We start from the raw sequence: 15224 nt of genomic DNA, 5'->3' as shown, positions 1-15224 counted from the left end.
ACAAATCCTAAAAACATAACAAATTGATCTGTCGCATCAAATGTACAGCAGTGAAATTCTATATTTTGTTGTATTTCATATTTATAATTTCCCCTAACCATTGGTTTACTCTAACCAACCATTGGTTTACTCTAACCAACCATTGGTTTACTCTAACCAACCATTGTTTTTTTCTCGCTACTTATTGAATACACATCAAACTCAGGTGTTCATTTCATTGTCTTATGATAAATTGGTTGTCATGCTAGGGGGACATTTGTGACCTGCAATATCAGGGAGATACTATCCAAGTGATGTAACATTAAAAATGAGCCGTCGGTGATACATATCAAGAACAAGTAGAACACCTTTACAAACGCAGGCTTACATATGCACATCGTCATCGCTACATAATCACTCACGTGAGCTAGTTCTCCTACTAAACGAAAGGTATATTGAAACAGTCAAAAATAAAAGAGAACGTATAGAAAGGATCCCTGTATACCACCGCTAAAAACTGATTCAAATTAATGAATTAAGAAATTAACATTTCTTATCTTTAAGATGATTTTTTATCAGTCTAAAGAATTTAAGTAAATATCTTACAAACACACGTTTAAATCAAGTTTACTTACTGTTACTACCTTCGGAATTTATTTTGTTTTACATGGGTCAAGTATGTAGTTTAAACGTTCGGTGTTTTCCGATATTTCATCCGTATATCATCGTATGAAATGTATTACTATGATCATTCTACATAAAAAGTATGAACCCTCACGTTTTATCGATTCAGCTACCCGATTGAAATAATAAACAGAGTTTTTTCTTATTTACTTGATAAATCAAGTAAACAAATTGAGTCATAGAAAAGATCACGAAAGTCTTCTAGTTAAATGACCAAAGGTTCATTTTAAATAATTGTATGGAAATAAATGGCATTTGTTTAGTCTTTTTATACATATCCGTAGAATAAATTGAAACATGCCAGATATGATATGTCTACTCGTCAGTTAACGTGAAGTATTTAAATTTCGTGAATACTTCAGACTTTGTCCCTTTTGGATCATTGCAGTTGTTGTCTTCTGAGATTTGTCGATTTTGTTCTTCAAGCAATAATAATAAAAATAGGCCGTAGACTACTTTAGACTTTTCGGTCAATCGGAAACGATCCAATCAGTTTTGGAGTTCAAGGTCGACCAATTGTTACGCGAAGACAATATTTACTGCGGGCTGAATGTCACGTCATCATTGCCGTCCATCGGAAATGGAAGCACTAGCCAACTTCCGCTCAGGCAGCGGGACAATTTCCGGTCACAATAAAACGTCGTTTTTGGAGGAAATATCTCCCCGATTCGATTGGATCCGAATCATTGTGCAGGTCGTGATAGCGACTGACGAATTTAAATTGCGTCAATACATATTGTATTAGATACGTCTAGAATTTCTCCCCACGCAAACCTTATATTTCCGTATCGTTTAATGGAAATCGTCTGTTGATACGTATGCGTGTTTCATAAATGATCCGCGGGTATAGAGAAAACTTCAATTCATAAATCTGAAAGGCCTTCAATTGTTAGAATTGCTCGGTTCTCTTTATTGTGTAGCATCAAACTATAATATCTCTTAAGCTGTAACATTTTGTCTTCTATTCAAATCAATCAACTCCGAACATAAGCTGTAAATTTTGTTAAGTAATCTTAAGATCACATAATAAAAAGAATGTTTTTTTATAAGTGCAAGGTAAAAATATTTTTAATTGAAAAAATCGAAATCTGCCAAAGCTGATCCAATGTTTAATTTACTTATCAAAACTATTTAATATTCATGGACATAAATACGTTTTTGGGCCAAAACAAAGGAAACGAAAAGACGACAGGAAATAGTTTTGTAGGCGACACAACAATGTAGCTACCGTTCGTAACAAACGATACTTAACGGATTTTTTTTGTCGAACTCTTTTTGAATGGAGGTAATTTAATTGATATGCATCCTATATGTTGGCAATAAACACTTTTCAAGACTGTAAATATAAACTTATCAGAAGTAGATTCTCAGAAAGGCACGTGTTTAACGTAGAAGATACATGTTAAATTTCGTTCGGAAGGAAAGCGGCGCTGATGAGTTACCCTTCCTGAACTTGTGCTCTCCGTTTGTGTTTAGATTATAATTGGAGTTTGATTTGATTGCATACATAGTCAACATGAGTGCAAACTGGGATTTGTAAGATTTCAGAGGGTATTTGAAGTTACTATGGACGCGAAAACAGAGAGTGGTTCAAAGATTTAATTTGCAACTTATGGAATATTTTACTTTTCAAATTCAGAAGAAAATACCAGTCAACGTTAGCTGATCAGTGTTGTGTTTAATACGTGCGTCTTTTCAGTCATGGTCTTCCCAGAAAGGTCAGACGTATCCAACCTTACGATTATGGCAACAGCGATGGTCCTGCCATTCATAACCAATATGAATCTCAATTGAACTTGGCAGAGTTATACAGCCTGCAGAGATTATATAGCTCATGGCGACTGTAATCATTAATCAAACACATATAAACAACGGAGTTTGAAGCTAATTGCATCCCCTCGAAAACAGAACGTCTTGCAATGTAGGGATAAAAGCATTTCTTTGAATGGCATGTCGGTATGACGTGCCGCGACCTTATTGCGTCATTTTGCTGCTTAGATACCAATAAAATGCGTCTTGTATAACCAGCTCCTGTATAGTCTTACAGAAGTTTGAATTCTCACACGAAATGAGTTTTTGACAGGCATTTAAACATAAAAGGAGTAATTCCAACAGCAGTCGTGTTTGATGTCAACGCAATATGGATTTATTAAAAGCGCTCGAATGAGGTTGATCTGCAACGTGAATAGACTATCCACTGACTTCATCAGGGCTGTCTAAACCCATAAACCTTAGACTAAATAACGTATTACGAAACACACCAAGGCACACACGCTATCTTTTCTGGACGCTTGGAGCAGGGATAAGATACTCCTGGGCACTGACATACACAAGGCAAATGAAATCAAATGAGTTTGAGTCAGGTTTCATGTCACTCAAGTGAGCAAAAAACGTCACGACCCAATTGATGCTCGTAACTGGATATATCATCGGGAGGCCTTCCGAACGGCACGCACTCTTGCGTTAGCGAACGCAATTGGCCTTACGGGGGAAAACCGTTGTAGTATTATAGATGCAACGCGTATTTCGACGTTAATTCCAGAAAATCTGTCTTAATCTAACCACACTAAGGAAACCAATCAAAACGTTTAACAACTCTTAAACTATTCATCACCGGTAAACCCTCGTCTATCTCTTACATTCGTAACAACGCGCATACTTAGTACACGAGCTAACAACCTCCCGTCGAGTAGTTGTCGTAGTGGAGATGGTATAATGACGAAACATAGCATTGGAAAACAGCTTCCTTTTCATCTCCCTTATCTATCAATTAAAACTAAGCAAGTATGGTAAGATAGACGCGGATCCTGTGACTTATGCATAAGCTTCGATTTCCGCTTGCCAGTAAAAACAGCTCCGGTTTTCTCCTACTTTGATGGATCATAAATATACATTGTCTGTCTACAAACATGTAAACGCGGATTTGTTACATGCGTTCGTTAAAGGTGACTCTTTTAATAAAAGGAAAATTCGGGAAAACCTGACGGATTTAAAAGACACTAAAAAGGAATTTATATTACAACGATAAAAACACATTTCAATATATAAATCCAGAATTATTAAAAAAAAAAAAAAAAAAAATCTGTTTAGTCATTAAAGCATTCTTGTGTAATACTCTGCAGAAATCAGGAACATGTCGTGCTGAGCGTGCAAATTATATATAGATATAGCTAGAAGCGATCGGAGATTAAACGAACTTAAACCAATTTCTAAATATACTGATAATGCTTTCGGCATTATCTTACGTTAGTTCCGGCGCAAATAAAACCGCGTGAATGAGGACACTTAATTTCCAAGTTAAGTTTTGTAAGCATGCTCGACTCACAATCAAGTGAAAAACACTACAGGAGCAAAGCCGTATGAATGCCATTAGGCAAAAACTGTATATGGTGAACTCGTGTTACCCCTGCATTACCATTGCACTCTGCCATACACAGATTATTTGTTGTTAAGTTAAGCTTCCGATGGGTCCTAGTTCGCAAAAGAGTAGCGTTCCTCAGAGATAGGTGAAGAAACAGGGGTGGCGTACGTGCGAAACCCTACCCAGTCATCACGCAAATGAGACAGTGATTGTAGGCGCACAGCGGAGATTTTCAGCCGTGCGGCACGTGCAATAAAAGACATGTTGACAGAAGTGAACAAGTAAAGCTACGGACACGCCGATCATTACTTGACCATTTAACCGTCTGTCCGTCAATGGTTTCGTATGCATTACGTGTGTACATCTCATGCGTACTGGTATTTGCACGAAGCAACGCCTTATTCAATGTGTCAGTAGACAATACATCATTTACTACGGATATGGACAGTTACACGATACGACTAGATATTGTCCAATAGACATGTAATTTCCCGAATGTCTACAATGATCAATGTCGTCGTTAAGTAATCTTAATATAATCATAATTTCACAGCTTTACGAACAAAACGAAACCAAAGTAACGGTAGTAGTGTTCGATGATCATGTATCAGATCGTTTGTTTTGATGGAGCGTCCTTTTACAGTCAAAAGGCCGGGGTTTGAACGCCATTATAACATGTCATAAGTTCTATAGAGGTATCCAGTTAATAATTGATTTTCCATTTTATATGGTATATATGGAATCTGTCATAGAAGTTTTCATTAAACGAAAACAATGTATTAAAAATCACTGTATCACATTACAGTTGTACATGTATGAGACTATATGAGAAAAACGTCTTTACTACGGACATCGTTATGTATTTTACGGCGCAATTTTCTGGTTCTCTCTATTGTTATCAATGTGGCGGTATTATATTATGACACTCTGATCTATTGTTACCAATGTGGCGGTATTAAACTATGACAACCTGCTCTATTGTCATCAATGTGGCGGTATTAAACTATGACAACCTGCTCTGTTGTTATCAATGTGGCAGTATTATACTATGACAACCCGCTCTATTGTTATCAATGCGGCGGTAGTATATTATGACAATCTGGTCTATTGTTATCAATGCGGCGGTAGTATATTATGACAATCTGGTCTATTGTTATCAATCTGGCGGTATTATACTATGACAACCTGCTCTATTGTCATCAATGTGGCGGTATGATATTATGACAATCTGATTTATTGTTATCAATGTGGCGGTATTATATTATGACAACCTGCTCTATTGCGGTACCTCGCTTACGCGAAATGTAGATCGAGGATGTATTCGTAGACCAGAGGGTAGGTCAGGGGACACGTTGGCATTTGTCTTGATAGCGGTGGTTAAATCTGTGTATACCATGTCTAAACGACTTCGACACAATGCGCATATAAGCTATATATATATAGCGTACACTGATCATTTTGATTTATTTAGTCACTTTTCATTTCCGGGATACATTGTAGCTACATATTTTGTTTACTTATTTGTTTTTCCCCAAATAGTTGTACGTTTGATGCATACGCATTGATTAGCCAAGACATCGCAAACTTTACAAATCCCGTCGCGTATATAATACGTTCCATATACATGTATATAAGCTACCTTGCATCTTGTCAACAGTTTCATAATCGGATGAATTCGTTTATTTCTCAATCTATAAGTTGTCATGGTGTTTTTTTAGTAGACTTTAGAAAGTCTGTAGAAAGACAAAGATTTTCTACAAAGGTGACCTCTTGATCTTGGACATACAGAAAAAACCATTTTTACATACATGTGATTATGGGACATGGCGTTCAATCACAATAAATTCACAATTTCATAAATATAGTTGCCCTTGTGACAAAAATAAGTATTTTTAATAGAAACAGTGATATTGATCTTTTCCTAACACTACGAAAAACGAACGCGTCAAACGTATTTTTTTATATTGGACTAATATGGCGTTATATCAAACTTCTTTCAGAAATAAAGGCACTAAATTAATTATTAATCTGTTTTATGAGTATAATAACATAGGCCTTGACTTTGACAAAGTAAATCGAGGCATAGTTCTTCTGGACTATTGCATGACGTTCGTCAACAAATGCTAAAATTTAAAATCGTTATAAAGAATAATAAATGAATAATAACGTTTGACACGGCACCCTGTACAACATGTTCGAGGTATTTCAATACTTGACCATCATAAAAGTTTGATTGAATTAATTCACTAAAAGTCGTAGAATTAATAGCTAAACTTTCCACTCGTACCTGAACACGAAAGCACTAATATATGCCCGCAATAAGCATGCGCTGTTGAGGATTTGATTGCCAATAAGGTATCATTTAAGACAATACGTCAATTCTTACGACATCCATGAACAAACGTATAATAACCACCTATATACAGTACACATAACAGTTTATCGCCAGATGGTCAGTTTACACATTGAATATAGCGCAGTAATTGTATCCATTGTAACAGTGTTCATGATGTCTTTAATAATTAATTTGACATCATTAAGTCGGTTATATAAAATGTTTTATAGAAAGTTCATAGTCAGGTCAACATTATAATAAGTAAAAATAATCTAATCGATATTTTAAAGAACAGATGTTACTGTCGGTAATTCAACAATATGTCCTACCGTCCTACCGTCCCACATTTTACCTAACGCTCAGGTGTCATTTGACGACACGAAAATTGACATTTCTGACAATGATAAAAAAACCATCTGCAAATCAATCTAAATGCAGATTTTTTTAATCGACTATAATACATCGCAAATATCTGTTTTGAAGCATCAAAATAAATAAAAGCTATTCGTAAACTACAAAAATACTTAATAGATACATACTAAAAATAAATAGTACCTTTATATTACCTATTCTTCGATACGGATGTTTTGTTTGGGTTGGTATTTGAAAAACTAGCATTGAATTGCTAGAAAAAAAATCCACTTACACACTCAATCACAGGTTTAGTCGACGCCAGAAATCAAGCCCTTTAAACCTGCATTGACAGAATACAAAGTCGTATAATACTTAAAGTATTTTTATATGTAATATAAAACGAATCCGTCCCCTTCTATCCCCTCTAAAGAACGCTAGTATACTATACAATTTCACTTAATAGACATTTCAACAATGTCCCTTTTTCCTTCTAACAGACATATCCGATTTCGGAATAAGCTGGAATTTGACGTAATCCATATCCCCCCCCCCCCCCCCCCCCCCCCNTAGTTTTAGTAACATATGCATTCTCCTGACAAACTTTGACATTAATATCGCACATAAAATACTGCCCTCTACAAAACGTTAGCCTGCATCTTGGAGAATGTCATGTATATGTTAATGAACATGTAATTTTATTTTTTGCTATACCAAACATTCTAGAGTTTCTAGAAACACACTCATAAATGGTTAAGGGCAACCTGTTTAATGATTTTTCTTTCGATGTGATGGTGAATTGTATTGCTCCCGGCTGAGGACAACACCTACATACTTACATCTGTGCAATAGTTTGTGATAAAATCAACTCTTTTCCCCTTAGCTGTCCATATTTACCCCTATTACTTTTCTGTTCTTTACTGAGTGATATCAGTCTTTATACCTTAACAGCCATTCTTCATTAACATGCACAGTGCAAACATGTAAAGGGAACGGACCCTCAATAAGTTGTGCAAACGTTTCTACCAATACCATTATTAGGTGAAAGAATATTAAAATATTTGTTATTTGTCACAATAAGGAGTTTGCCACTCTACAATATTATTAAACCGAAAATAGTCCCTTATCCGAAACAGGAAATGACGTCATTGTCAGTTTACTTACAGTATTACATATGTATGTCGTACACTGTCCTCGATACTCCAGGGCTTACGCTCACTTTCGCTCTCTGCACCCATGGGATATGTCAGCGAAAATGAGGGCACAAGGCTAGCTATTTGATTTGTGTCAGGTAAAAATACTAACCAATCGATAGGCTGATAACTATTCTTTAAAGATTACAGAAGAGCGACACCCGGCTTTAAAGCCAGTAAATTCTAACGTTATGCGACCATAAACATCAAAGGATCAAACTAGTCTTCTTGTCTCTTTCACAGGATGGTTCACATGTCGCCTACATTTTTGTTATGACCTATATCGAAGGGGTGCAGATAGCAAAAGTGAAAGTGAGCCCCATAGAGTATCGGGGATGGTTGTGAACACGTTAACGAGTATAACTTAAAGCTCACAGCCAGTAAAGTAAATACATGTAAAAAGTGGAATCGTTGAACAGAGGTCAGAAATCTCTATGTAGGTAAACAAATGAAATACAAAAGAATAACATTTTTCTAATTACCGTTACAATTAATGTAATAAAAGTAAACTCTGTCGACGTCTGTCTCAACGCTGTAACAAAAGTCTATCTAATTATTGTTACCTAGGTATCAACCTTTGTTTTCTACAACATATTTCAGCTATTAGATATAACGTCGTTAAATGTTGCAAAAGTCCTTTTTCGGACGACCATGGTATTCGGTGTAATTGTACCTATCGAACACGTGCATCAATCGTCGCTGTGTGGTACATAATGTATGAAGCCATGGAAACGAACAATGCACAACTTTGGTCATTTTAATTTAGGCTACATATTTTATTTGACTACTTTTATTGGGCTGACAAAGATAAGGCTAAAGCAAATAAGTGAAATGCAAATCAATTGGATTTAAAATATTTATATTTTATAGACCTTATACGGGACCAATGTTGAAACACCCACACCCAGATCCATGCAATGATTTTTCATAAATTACCAACTTGTTTTCATTGGAAAAATGCAATTAATTTGCATATATATTATTTTATTATCTTACACGCGTTATTTTTTGTTCGTAGATTATGTTGTGTTTGCCATACATTTGTATAAAATGTACTTTAACACAAAGTTCATCCGCTTTTATGCACTAGAGTGGTTAAAATATCGTGTAAACGAACGGATTTGTGTAGCGCTGGTTTGCTGAACCATTATAATTAAGAGATGTTTTTCCTTTTTTTTCTAAATTTCCCGTAGGGAAATCATTGCTAAATTAAGGATATTCTCAAGCTCATGAATGTTTGTGAAACAAAGCTAGAGCTTGTAAAAAGACCCAAAAGGCCAAAGGGAAATTCCGTCTTCCGAATGGAGCTACTTTGAGGTGTTATACAAAGTACAAACACCCTCGCCTCAATCAGACGCTATTCATATGGTATTCATAAACATAGAATATTTTAGCATATATGTGTATAAAGCGTTTCACTACGTTCCTCATGTATTAATAAGAAATATCTGCTCTGGAATCACTCTATCTCAGAATGCATGCTGTGTGGAATATTAACAATAGCATCATGGTGTGATACTGGAAATTATATGCATTCAAAGTTGATAGCATTGTCCGTTTGCGCGTCATTCCATGTCTATTTCGGAAATGATGTTGAAATACAACACGGGTAATTGATAGATGAAATGTTTTTATCAGTAGATGATTTGACACTAAGTGCGAATGTATTAGAACGCGACAAGCTGTCGCCATGGAAACGGACAATAAAAGATGTCTGACATCATACATAAACGTGTTGTGCCTTTTCACTTGTAGACTCTCGCAGCGTTTCGAAAATAATGTTGTAAAATTACTGTCTTTTCGATATGACGCTGTACGCTGTATTTTTGGGGCGTTTCTTTAAAGTACATGTACATGATCTCCAACGCATAAACATTCTTCGTTGAAATCTTTGCATATCCATTTTTTAAATTACCCCATATGTTTAATTCAAAGTTGTTGTTTGTTCTAGAAAATCACATTTCAAGGTTATACATAGGGTCTAGGATTAGAGAAACAACAGTTACACTTTAATGAAAAATAATCATATACACGGGTTATTAGCAGAACGAATCAAGGCATCGTCAGATGAAATTGCTATAAAATTGTCTCGACCGATTCCGTTGCAAGAACAGCTTTTCAACATATTTTAGGATTAAAATATCTTCAGATAGCATTTTTATGAGTAAAGTTGCGGCCTATACATTAAGCGCCAACAGACATCATAAAAGTGAAACAACATGGAAACATCTTAACATATATAATCTGAAAAGGGGGTGCGGTGGGAGGGTTAGACAAATTTTGCCGTATAAAAGGTCAAATTACTTGTATCTTTTGTTTATCGTTCAGAAAAGCAAAGATGGCGTGCGGTTGCAAAATTTTCTGTCCCCCTGTGGGGTTCACCTGCTGAAACAGGGGTCAGCTATCACGTGGTTTAGACTTGACCAATGAAATTGTATTCCAAAATCTTTCGGCCATCCAAGAGATGAGCCATGTTCCGCCAATACCTTGTTGTGTCATTTTCTCTGAGTAAACAGAGCTTGCTGTCCTGTAAGGAGGTATGAGGGTTTAGAACTATAGAAGAGCAGTGTACAAATAATATTTTAGCATATATGTGTATAAAGCGTCTCACCACGTTCCTCATGTATTCATAAGAAATGTCTGCTCTGGAATCTCTCTATCTCAGAATGCATCTGTGTGGAATATTAACAATAGCATCATGGTGTGATACTGGAAATTATATGCATTCAAAGTTGATAGCATTGCCCGTTTGCGCGTCATTCCATGTCTATTTCGGAAATGATGTAGATATACGACACGGTTAATTGATAGAGGAAATGTTTTTATCAGTAGATGATTTGACACTAAGTGCGAATGTATTAGAACGCGACAAGCTGTCGCCATAGAAACGGACAATAAAAGATGTCTGACATCATACATAAACGTGTTGTGCCTTTTCTCTTGTAGACTCTCGCAGCGTTTCGAAAGTAATGTTGTAAAATTACTGTCTTTTCGATATGACACTGTACAGATTTTTGGGGCGTTTCTTTAAAGTACATGTACATGATCTCCAAAGCATAGACATTCTTCGTTGAAATATTGGCATATCCATTTTTTAAATTACCCCAGATTTTTAATTCAAAGTTGTTGTTTGTTTTAGAAAATCACATTTTCAGGGTTATACATCGGGTCTAGGATTAAAGAAACAACAGTTACACTAAAAAATAATCATATACATGGGTTATTAGCAGAACGAATCAAGACATCGTCAGATGAAGTTGCTATAAAATTGTTTCGACCGATTCCGTTCAAGAACAGCTTTTCTACCTACAAAGTAACACATAGGTAACATTTTACAATGGGAACAGACAGTAACCACTTTAATTATTTAAGTTTAATACTTACAGGAAAATATGTTGTTGTGGTCGACTTCTATCTTCAAAGGAAGGACTGGGCCACTTCAACACTACAAAGAATAATAAATTCGATTGGTTAACATTCAGCTTTCATTTTGTATTCTATTTGGAAACATATGCGTTGTTATACATTTGTAAACGGTTTCATGTTAATCCTTTTTGGAAGCTCAATAGAATAAAACTGGTTTCGTTGACTGCACTTCATAATATAAAAACTATTACGATCATATAGAGACGAATATGTAATTTTATGTAAGGACTTGTGAACGAATATAAGCAACGGAGCTAAAATAGAATCTGAGACCAGCGTACGTATTTTGTTCAGCTATACATGCCTGGAGCCTACCGGAGCTTGCTAACAAAAATCAAAATGCAACAGTGTTCCGTTTATGGCAGACTGGCTGTTTTAGCAAGCCGCCGACACAGAAGTACCTCTTACAGAACGTAAATGTCAATTTTGTTTTGATCCTCAGAAACAGAGGTTCACTTCTAGGTTTTATAATCCCGCGGCGGAAATACTCAAGGAATATCCTCAAACCCTTGTTACAAAATGTACCTATTATTAAACCTCAACTATCTTTATATATCTGCAGGTCTGATCAGATTATACTGATCACATGAAGAGAAAATACAACATTATATCCCCCTCTCGAGGTTGAGCTCCTCTGGTCATATTTCCATTATTCGGAACCTCTTCAGAGAAATGAGCAAGAGACACCACACCTGAGCTCCGAATGAGTGAAGCAGGCGACAACTAAGGCATAGAAGCCTGATACTTTTCACGGTTGTGATATTGTTCTATTGTAACAAATAATTGTGATTGCTACTTAAAAGGGGAATATATGTATAAACGAGCACAAGTAAGGGATTGTAACATGTATTTTCTGTGATCTAGAAGTTGTTAAACTGCAAAACAAATAAACAAAACAAAAACAACAACAACAAAAACAACAACAACAAAAACAAAAAAAGCAGTAAGCATATTCAAAACACTCCATCTGATAAGCTAAAGGTTTCCGTCCGTCGATGATAAGCATTCTAGTATTTAGTGTAACTCTGGCGATGTGTTTTCTAGTTTGAAGATGGCATGCAACACCTACAGCTGAACCAAATGGCAGTTAATAACATATTAGATAAAACAAGAAACACAAGAAAAAACTAGGAAAGATATAATCATTAGTAGGTATCGAAAGCAACTGTTCACTGCAATTCTATAAAAAATATACTTTGGAATCGATGAGAGCATCACATTGAAGCGAGCAGTACTGCCGACTTGTGGAAGCAGTAATATGTGTTTATAGCATTTAGCCCTATACTGCTACGCTACGCGACCTCTTGACATACATGTATTCGGTCGGGTTCAGTTGCTCTCAGTACTAGTACAGCAATACTTAACATTTCCTTGTGAAAAGGACAACGCTATAAAGACGCATTGTGTTCCCTCAAATCTGTGCTGGTAGACTAGCAACCGGAGATTTAAGGGGCTGGTCGGGGAAAAAAATTACAAAATAAATGGGTCTAAATGCGTTCTCTGGCCTTCCTAAAGTTATACCACGGCAATATGATGGTCGAGATCTGCTTGCAATGTCCAGTTTTGACCACTGAATCTCGGGGAAGCCCCGTGTAAATTTAGCGCAGATCTATTTATATATGACACATGGTTATTTCGAAAGTGAGGCAGTGAAATTAACAGCAATAGTACGCCGTCCATCAGCCATGTCGGACTCAACTAGCGGACAAGACATCAATACTATACGTAAATAATTGTTTTCAAATGTCATGTATGATGCAAGTGTAGTATTCCTACCTATATGTTGTTGTTATATATAACGGTATTGATACCTCGTGCCTGTCATGACTTTTGCATGCATCTTTTTCTTTCGCCGCGATGTTTACATTTGGCCTTGTTGATGACGCGCATGCGGTAAAATTACATCACTGATCTGGGTCAATTGAGAGTTTTAGACTGTCAGGTGACGATTTAGGATTTCTTTAATATAATTATAATTTTTACTCTTAGGGAGTGAATTTCAGCAATATTTGAATCGGTATATTTCATAAGAAGGTATTTTAAACAGGTGTATGCCATTTTAGCAAATATGACATTTTTTCCCCGACCAGCCCCTTTAACACATGTCCACAATGCCAAAAAATGAAAATGTAAGAAATTACAGCTTAAAATAATGGCAGGCATGGAATGCTCATGTTTCCAAGAGTAGCTAGAGATTGTTATATGCATTACATTAAAACTTCGATATAATGCCCTTTTGTTTTCTTTGCCACTTCGCGTACCGACAATAGATTCGAGGGTCTCATTTTTATTATTACTCTTCGGCAGCGTTCAGGAATCCCAATCAACATTTGATATTGTGACGCCATGCAATGATTGGCTATTGATCACTCTACAACTGTATGACGTAAACACCCGAACAATTCCCATTTGGAAACAATTCACGTGTAATAGGTTTTTCTATTATCAATTTATAACAAGGCTTATAGTTTTTATAATTGTCCAAGGGCTGTACAACGGAAACGTAAATTTATTAATGCCTTTATATTTCTGTTAGAATTTTTGTTATTTTGTTAAACTGTTCTATTTTGAGTAATGAAAAGGAACACAATTTGTTGTCTAGTGTAATCAAGATAGTTGGTTTGACAACAAATTACCACAGCTTAGGCAATTAACAAAACACTAATTAAGATAATTAACACCCAATATATCAGGACGTAATTTTATATATGTTTAAAACCCTCATTGACGTTTACATAGAGCACTTTGGAAATTGATGATAGCATCACTCCAATAACACCAACAAGGTTCCAACTTTGCAGTCCCGCAATTAAAACTATGAAAAAATCAAAGTTTTAACTCGATTTTCGAAAAGTACAAAATCTTTAATTAAATTGCTGAACAGTTTATGACGTAAGTATTTATAAAGACAATCATACTGCTTCACGCCTTTGTGTGTTTTGCCGCTTTTGAATTTGCAAGTTCCCAGCAGAACAAATATTTGTTTAAGACCGTCCCATTTAATGTTAAAGCATACGTGTCAAAGCCGGTTTCTCTGTTTACTCTGAATTCTGAAGCATGTCATTGTTCAGGAATTATGCTATTTAAATAAATACAATTTAATTGGAAGTGGTTCTTTACTACGTTTGAAATGTTTGCCATGTGATTCAAAACTCATTATTAAAGTTTTAACATGTTAGTTCTTGAAACTAAATATTCTAGCTATCACATTTTATAAGAGAAATAAACAAACAAGAGAATACCGAAATGTCAACAAAACCATATTTCGTACTCAAAATCGATAAAACTAGGGCAAAATATGAACAAAGGAAAGATTCACATCAATACCATTGATATAAAACAGGAAAAATAGGACCATGTGTACCGGAAGTGTGAGCGTTTTCTGCCTCATCGACGACATACGATGAAGCAGAAGATGCCGACCCTTATGGATCTTATTTGTCTTGGTTTTGTTCAAGGATTTTAATTTAAATCTAGGTCAACTCCAAGCAATATTACGAACAAAGCCAAAAGGCACACTTATGAGCATTATATATAAAACGATCGACCTTCATATCACTCGAACAATATCCTATTTCTCTATGGGATCATGATGACAACAATGAAATTTGTCTTTCGTCTTCATCAAACAAACTATTTTTAGTTTTAAAGGTGGCATTCAATTAAGCATTGAACTGATGTTGTTTGCTTGCAAAGCTGTGTCATTCAAATAGATCATAAATACCATACAAAAACAGTTCAATACTTATATTTACGTTTTCTCTGCCTCTTATGTTCTTTTTTAACTTATAATTTATAATTAAAATTAAAAATGCCCACCTTATCGACAGTCCACACAATTTCGTTCAATAGTTTGAACAGCGTATTGTCGCGTGCTGATTGGCAAACAAAGTAG

The 15224-nt window shown here is 35.6% G+C and overlaps 1 protein-coding gene across 2 annotated transcripts in view; it reads right to left on the bottom strand.

Moving 5' to 3' along the window:
- Positions 1–15224, bottom strand: part of LOC110464201 (allatostatin-A receptor-like) — a 112288-nt gene that overhangs the window by 63270 nt on the left and 33794 nt on the right. For both annotated transcript variants that reach the window (XM_021519293.1, XM_021519289.1), the window contains exon 2: positions 11288–11348. The gene's annotated coding sequence lies outside the window, so the exon portion shown is untranslated. The remainder of the gene's footprint in view (positions 1–11287; positions 11349–15224) is intronic.

Source organism: Mizuhopecten yessoensis, unplaced genomic scaffold (assembly GCF_002113885.1).
Source record: "Mizuhopecten yessoensis strain PY_sf001 unplaced genomic scaffold, ASM211388v2 scaffold10971, whole genome shotgun sequence".
NCBI lineage: Eukaryota > Metazoa > Mollusca > Bivalvia > Pectinida > Pectinidae > Mizuhopecten > Mizuhopecten yessoensis.
Note: the sequence above shows the minus strand (reverse complement) of the source record. Positions and strands in the feature narration are given on the sequence as shown.